The following is an 8,327-nucleotide window of genomic DNA, read 5'->3' on the forward strand; positions in this document are numbered from 1 at the left end:
TAGCTCAGAAGTTCCACCTTTGTTTTTTTAAATATTTTATTTATTTATTTGACAGAGAGAGAGACAGCGAGAGAGGGAACACAAGCAGGGGGAGTGGGAGAGGGAGAAGCAGGCTTCCCTCTGAGCAGGGAGCCCGATGCGGGGCTGGATCCCAGGACCCGGGGATCATGACCTGAGCCGAAGGCAGACGTTTAATGACTGAGCCACCCAGGCAACCGAGGTTCCACCTTTGTTTTAAAAAATTGCAGAAGAATGCCTTGATGTCCATACAAAGATGTTCACCCTGTTTGATGATAGCAGAGGCCGGAAAATAACCCAAATATCCCATGGAAGAATGGGTAGATAAGTTATGGGAGTGCCTTAGAATGGAATATTTTATAGCTATTACAAATGGAGAGGAAAAGGATGTGGCATGGGAAAAGGATGGTCTTCAAAAAACAGTACTGGGTCACTTGAAAGGTCATATGAAGAAAAAAATGTGTATTGACCCAAACCTCACACCATACACAAAAACTGATTCCAGATGGAGTGCAAAACTAAATATGGAAGGTAAACAATGAAGTTTTAGAAGAAAACAGAGAATCTTAATGACTTTGGGTTAGGTAAGATTTTTCTTAAAGAGATTATGGAAAGCACTAAAGGGAAACTGAAAGCACTAAAATGAGAAATTGGACTTTATCAATATAGTAAGAACATCTATCCTTCAAAAGACACCACTAGAAAGTGAAAAGGAAAGCCACAGAAAGGGAGAAGATACCGAAATACATATATATGACTAAGGCTCCTATCTAAAACTAATAAAGAACTTTTTTAAAATAATTAAGAAGCAGACAACCTTACCAGAAAAATGGGCAAAACCTGGAGTAGGCACTTCACAAAAGGCAATACCCAAATAGCCAATAAATGTTTGACAAGGTCTGTGCTAACTTCACTGGTCATCAGGAAATTTCAGATTAAAACCATAATTTTACTGGGGCGCCTGGGTGGCTCAGTCGGTTGAACGTCTGACTCTTAGTTTCAGTTCAGGTCATGATCTCAAGGCCATGGGATTGAGCCCAGCATCAGACTCCATGCTCAACAAGGAGTCTGCTTGTCCCTCTCCTTCCCTCCACTCATGCTGTCTCTCAAAAATAAATAAGTAAAATCTTTAAAAAACTCATAATTTTACTGTAACCACCCAGAATCATTTAGATGAAAAAGATAGACAATACCAAATGCTGGCAAAGATGTAGAGCAGCCAGAATTCTCATACACTGCTGATGTGAGAGCAAGTTCAGACAACCACTTTGAACACTGTTTGATACTATCTTTTCAAACTCATGTGGAAATTTTACATATTTATAGATAGATGATAGATAGATGCACACACACACATATATATATAATCTAGTAATTCCATTCCTAGGAATTTAACTTGGCAGAAGTGCATATAAGTGTGTTCCCGAAGGACATACAGGTTCATAGCAGCACTCGTTAATAGACTAACCTGGAAACAACCCAAATGTCTACAGTAGAATGGATAAATAAACTGAAATATGTCCCCAGTGGAGTACTACACAGTAATAAGAGTGAAGAAAGCATCACCACTGGCAACAACATGGATGAATCATAAACACAATGTTGAGGGAAGAAGCTAGACACAAAAGAATGTAAAATGGTGTAGCCACTGTGGAAAACAGCACGGTGGTTCCTCAAAAATTAAAAATAGAATTGCCATATGATCTAGCAAATCTACTTTTGGGTATCTATCCAAAAGAATTGAAAGTGGGATCTTGAAGAGATATTTGTACACCTATTTTTATATCAGCATTATTTACAACAGCCAAGAGGAGGAAGCAACCCAGGTGTTGATGGCAACAGATGAATAGATTTTAAAATGTGGTATATATATACAATAGAATATTATTTATCCTTAAAAAGGGAGGAAATTCTGAAACATGTTACAGCATGGATGGACCTTGAGGACATTATGCTAAGTGAAATAAGCCAGTCACAAAAAGACAAATACTGTAGGATTCCGCTTATATTCATAGTGGAATTCATAGAAATAGAAAGTAGACTGGTCAGTGCTAGGGGCTGGAAGGGAGTGGGGTGAGGAAAATAGGGAGTTATTGTTTAACGGGTATAGTGTTTCAATTTTGCCAAATGAAAAGTTCTGGATATTGGTTGCCCAGCGATATAAATATACTTAATACTACTGAACTTTACACTTAAAAGTGGTTCAAAAAACAAAAGAAATTATTCAGATGGCAAATTGTATATTTGTTTTTTCTCCACAATGAAATTTTTTAAATTAAAAATCTAAAAAGAAATGAATGGAGTGGGGTGCCTGGGTGGCTCAGTCGGTTACGCATCTACCTTCGGCTCAGGTCCTGGTCCCAGGGTCCTGGGATCGAGCCCCACATTGGGCTCCCTGCTCAGTGGGGAGTCCGCTCCTGTCTCTCCCTCTGCCTCCCCCCTCATGCTCCCTTTCTCTCTCAAATAAATAAAATCTTAAAAAAAAAAGAATAGAGTATGAGGGACCTGTAGGACAATAATAGTGCTTCTAACATTTAGGAGAGGAGAAAGAGCACAGGGCTGAAAAAACAGAATAAATGACAGAAAGCTTCACAAATTTGGGGGGAAGATAATGTAGAGATTTTAGAAGCTGAGTGAACCCCAAACAGAATAAACTCAAAGAGATCCATGCCCAGAAGCATCATAGTCAAATTTCTGGACACTAAAGGGAAAAGAACACTTGAAAGTATCCACAGAGAGATGATACATTGCCCACCCAGAGTACAATGTCCCCAGTGGCTGTGATTTCTCACCAGAAGCCACAGAGGCCAGAGAAGTGGCACCATGTTTTTCAGGTGAATTCCATATCCAGTGAGAAAATCCATCAGAAATGAAAGGGAAATGAAGATGTTCTCAAAGGAAGGAAAACAGAGATTTTTGTGGTTAGCAGACCTCACCTAGAGGAACTGCTAAAGGAAGTCCTTGAGACAGAAGGGAAATGGTAACAGAAGAAAGCAGGGAATGTTGGGAGTGAAAAAGAAGAGTAGAATGGGTTAATATTTGGTGAATATGGTAGATTCTTCTCCACTTGGGTTTTAAAAATTGATATTTGAAAGCAAAAATTATAGCATTGCTTGAAGTGGTTCTCAAAGTAGTCACAGACAATATTGAAAATGAAAAGGAAAAAATGCTTAAAAAAAAAATAGTTCACAGGAGCCAACCGGAAGAGCTCCCAAAGGCCAACGCTGTAACTGTTTGACCAACGAAATAAATAATGTGGTATTGGATTATAGCCCCAAATATAAAGTAAATGTCCATGGGTCCATAGTAATATAAATAAATGATTGAATAAATAAACAGATGGAGGATAATGGAAAGTACCTTACGCAGGAGAAATAATTTAGGTAGATACTCTGATCTCGGAGGTGCGGCATGACTCCCCGCTCCTTAGCGGGTGGTACATTTTGTCTTCCTGGCAAAGAGGACATAAGTTGTGCTGATGGCACGTATCACTGATAGATGCTGATGGTACGTATCACTGATAGAGAATAGAAACTTACCTCTGTGGTCTCCTTCCACCAACCCCCCCAGCAACCCCATAACTTCCATGTAACCATGAGAAAAACATCAGGAAAATCTCAACTAGGGGGCAATCTACAAAAATACTTGACTAGTACTCCTCGAAACTATCAAGGTCATCAAAAGCAAGGAAAGTCTGAGAAACTGTCACAGCTGAGAAGAGCCTAAGGATATGTAACAACTAAAAGTGACTTGGTATCTTGGATGGAAACCTGGAAGAGAAAAAACACATTAGGTTAAAACTAAGGAAATCTGAATAAAATATGGACTTTAGCTAATAACAATGTGTCAATATTGTTTATTAATTGTGATTGATGTACCATATTAATATAAAATGTTAATAGGAGAAACTGGGCTTTAGGCATATGCAAACTATGTATTATCTTTGCAGTTTTTTGGTAAACCTAAAACTATTCTAAAATTTTCAAGTTTCCTTTAAAAAATATATATATATAAACACTAATCCAAGACAGCCAGAGTGGTTATATTAAAATAAGGCAAAGTCCACTTCAGAACAAAGAAAACTACCAATGTCAAAGAGAAACATTATAATGATTAAAAAGTGTCAATTCATTGAGATATAATCTAAAATGTGTATGCACCAAGCAATAAAATTGACAGAACTGAAAAGAGAAATGGACGTATCTTCAGTTATAGTTTGGGACTTTAACACTTTTCTTTTTTTTTTTTTTAAAGATTGTATTTATTTATTCAGAAGAGACAGAGAGAGAGAGGCAGAGGGAGAAGCAGGCTCCTCGCTGAGCAGGGAGCCCGATGCGGGGCTCGATCCCAGGAAGCTGGGATCATGACCTGAGGTGAAGGCAGACGCTTAACCATTTGAGCCACCCAGGCGCCCTTTTAACACTTTTCTATCACAGTAATTGATAGAACCACCAGACAGAAAATCAGCAAAGACATAGAAGAACTGAGCAAAACTATCAACCAAGTACCCCCAAGAGTGTGTAGATGTAGACAAGCTGATTATAAGGTTTATATGGGAAGGCAAAGAAACTAGAATAGCTATTTTTAAAGTTTATTTATTTGTTTTTAAGCAATGTCTACACCCGTGTGGGGCTTGAGCTCACAACCTGGAGATCAAAAGTCACATGCCCTTCTGACTGAGCCAGCAGGTGCCCCTAGAATAGCTATTTTCGAAAGTGTAGAAAAGGAAGAATAAAGTTGGAGGGAGGAACCACCCTTCCCAATTTTAAGGAGTTGTATATAGGCACAGTAATCAAGACAGTGTGGTAATGGCAGGCAAAGAGATACATAAATCGATGGAACAGAATAGAGAGTCCAGGGATAGAGCTAAAAAGTATGGTCAAATTTTTTGTTTTGTTTTGTTTTCTAAATTGAAATATAATTCACATACCATAAAATTCCCCCTTTAAATTGTACGCTTAGGTGATGTTTGATATATTCACAAGATTTTTAAATATTCACAAGATTGCAACCATCACCACCACCTAAACCAGAATATATTTTCATCACCCTCCAAAAAGACCCCCTTCCCCATTAGCAGTCATTCCCCCTTCTCCTCTTCTCCCAATCCTGGACAACCACTAATCCACTTTCTAGCTCTATGAATTTGCCTAGTCTGGACATTTCTTATAATCATATGATATGTGACATTTTGTGTCTGACTTCCTTCACTTAGCATGTTTTCAAGGTTCATCCATGTTGTAACATGTATCAGGATTTCATTCCTTTTTTATGAATAAATCATATCCATCAAATGGGCATACCTCATTTTGTTTATCCATTCCTTAGGTGATGGACATTTAGGTTGGCTCCACTTTTTGGCTTTGTTAAATAGTGCTGCTATGAACATTTGTGTACAAGTTTTTGTGTGAAATTATGTTTTCGGTTCTCTTGGGTGTATATGTAGGGGTAGAATTGCCTGGCCATATGGTAACTATGTTTAACTCTTTGAGTCGCTGCCACATGGCTGTCCAAAGTGGCTGCACCTGTTTACATTCCCACCAGAGGTGTATGAGAGTTCTTATTTCCCACATCCTTGTCAACACGTTGACCATCTTTTTTATTTCAGTCACCCTAGTAAGCCTAAAGTGGTTTGATTTGTATTTCCCTAATAACTAACACTGTTTTTTTTAAATGTTTTATTTATTTATTCATGAAAGTCAGAGAGAGAGAGAGAGAGAGGGAGAGAGGCAGAGGCAGAGGGAGAAGCAGGCTCCTCGCCTAGCAGGGAGCCTGATGCGGGACTCGATCCCAGGACCCTGGGATCATGACCTGAGCCGAAGGCAGACGCTTAACCATCTGAGCCACCCAGGCGCCCAATAACTAATACTGTTGAGCATATATTTATGTGCTTATAGGCCACTTGTATATTTTCTCTGGAGAAATGTCTATTCAAGTCCTTTCCCCATTATCTATTGGGATATTTGTCTTTATATTGTTGACTTGAAAGAGTTCTTTATGTGTTCTGGATGCTACATTCTTACCAAATATATGATTTGCAAATATTTTCTCCTATTCTGGGAGTTATCTTTTTAACTTTCTTGATAGTATTCTTTGAAGCACAAATTTCATCTTTTTCACTTTCTTGATAGTGTTCTTTGAAGCACAAATTTCATTTCAAATTTCAAGCATAAATGAAAAAAAGATATGATGCTTTTGCTATAGGCATCATATTTAAGAAACCATTGACTAATCCAAGACCACAAAGACTTACATTTTCTTCTAAGAGTTTCATAGAGTTAGCTCTTACATTTAGGTCTTTGACACATTTCGAGTTCATCTTTTGATGTGGTTTGAGACAGAGGTCCAACTTCATTATTTTTAATGTGGATATACAGTTGTCTTAGCAGTATCTGTTGAAAGGACTATTTCTTTCTTTTTGCATTGTCTTGGAACCTTTGTCAAAAATCAGTTGACCATAATATATAGGGTTTTTTTCTTGACTATCAATTCTATTCCACTAGTTTTTCTATCCTTATGCCAGTATCACCCAGTCTGGATTATTGCAACTTTGCCATAAATTTTGAAATAAGGAAATGTGAATCTTTTAATTTTGTCCTTATTTTTCAGGATTGTTTTGGCTATTCTGGGTCCCTTGCATTTTCATGTGAATTTTAGGATCAGCTTATTAATTTCTACAAAAATGTGAACTAGATTTTGTAGGGATTGTAGTGTATCTGTACATAATTTGTGGAGTTTTGCCATCTTAAAGATATTAAATCTTCTAATCCATGAAGATGGGATGCCTTTCTACTTATTTAGATCTTCTTTAATTCCTTCAATGATGTTTTGTCATTGTCAGTGCAACATTGCTAAACTCTTTTATTAGCTTTTACCATTTTCACGTGATCCCTTGGTGTTTTCTATATACAAAATCATGTCCTCCATAAATGGAGAGAGTTTTACATCTGTCTTTTAATCTAGATGCCTTTTATTTCTTCTTATTTTCTAATTGTCCTGGCTAGAACCTCCAGTAAAATGCTAAGTAGAAGTGGAGAAACCAGACATGGTTGTCCTGTTCCTGCTATTAGGGAGAAAACTTTCAGTCTTCTACCATTAAGCGTGATATTAATTGTGGGATTGCCATAGATGCCTTTATTAGGTTGAAGAAGTTCCCTTCTATTCTTATTTTGTTGGATATATTTATCCTGTAAGGGTTTTGGATTTGTCAAATGTGGTGTGTGTGGTTTTTTTTTTTTTCTGTGTCTATTGAGGTTAGCATAGTGGTAAATAGACACAGAAAAAAATTCCACATGCTAATTGCACACGCTAACCTCAATATCCTTTATTAATATGGTATATTACATTGCTTATTTTCTTATTTTGAACCCACTTTGCATTCCTTGGGTAAATCTCACTTAGTCATATGTATAATCCCTTTTTAGAAAAGCATCCTTTATTTTTTAGAGCAGTTTTATATTCACAATGAAATTGAGGAGAAAATACAAAGTTCCCATATATTCCCTGTCCTTACAAACACACAGCTTCCTTCACCATCAACACCCTGCTCCAGAGTGGTACATTTATTAGAATCAATGAACCAACACTAATACTTCATTATTATTCAAAGTCCATAGTCTACACTGACAACTACTTTTGGTGTTGTACACTCTATGGATTTTGACAAATGCATAATAACATGGACCCACCATTACGCCACGATATAGGATAGTTTCATCGCCCTAGAAATCCCCTGTGCTCATCCTATGCATACCCTTTCCACTAACCCCTGGCAGGCACCAAACTTTTTATTGTCTCCATAGTTTGGGCTTTTCCAGGATGTTATGGAGTTGGAATTGCACAGTATGTAGCCCTTTTAGATTGGCTTCTTTCACTTAGTATTATGCATTTAAGGTTCCTTTATGTCTTCTCGTGGTTTGATAGCTCATTTATTTTTATTTTTTTATTTTGAAATTGTTTTACTATACAAAACCTGTTAGGGAAAAAAATGAAAGGAAAACACAAAACATACAGGAAAATTTTTACTCCATGAGCTCAAATCCTCCCTTGTTCGCCAATCCCCAAGATGAAAAAACTCTTCTAAAAAAGTATTCAGGGGTCCCTGGGTGGCACAGTAGGTTGAGCGAACGACTCTTCGTTTCGGCTTAGACCCTGACCTCAGGATCTTGAGATCAAGCCCCACATTGGGCTCTGAGCTCAGTGAGGAGTCAGCTTGAATTTCTCTCTCTCTCCCTCTGCCCCTCCCTGCGCTTGCTCTCTCTCTCCCCCTCAAAAATGAATAAATAAATCTTAAAAAAACTAAAAGGTAT

This window comes from Eumetopias jubatus, unplaced genomic scaffold (genome assembly GCF_037043125.1).
Source record: "Eumetopias jubatus isolate StellerSeaLion01/CBP00866 unplaced genomic scaffold, mEumJub1_p1.0 scaffold_15, whole genome shotgun sequence".
NCBI classification, from domain to species: domain Eukaryota; kingdom Metazoa; phylum Chordata; class Mammalia; order Carnivora; family Otariidae; genus Eumetopias; species Eumetopias jubatus.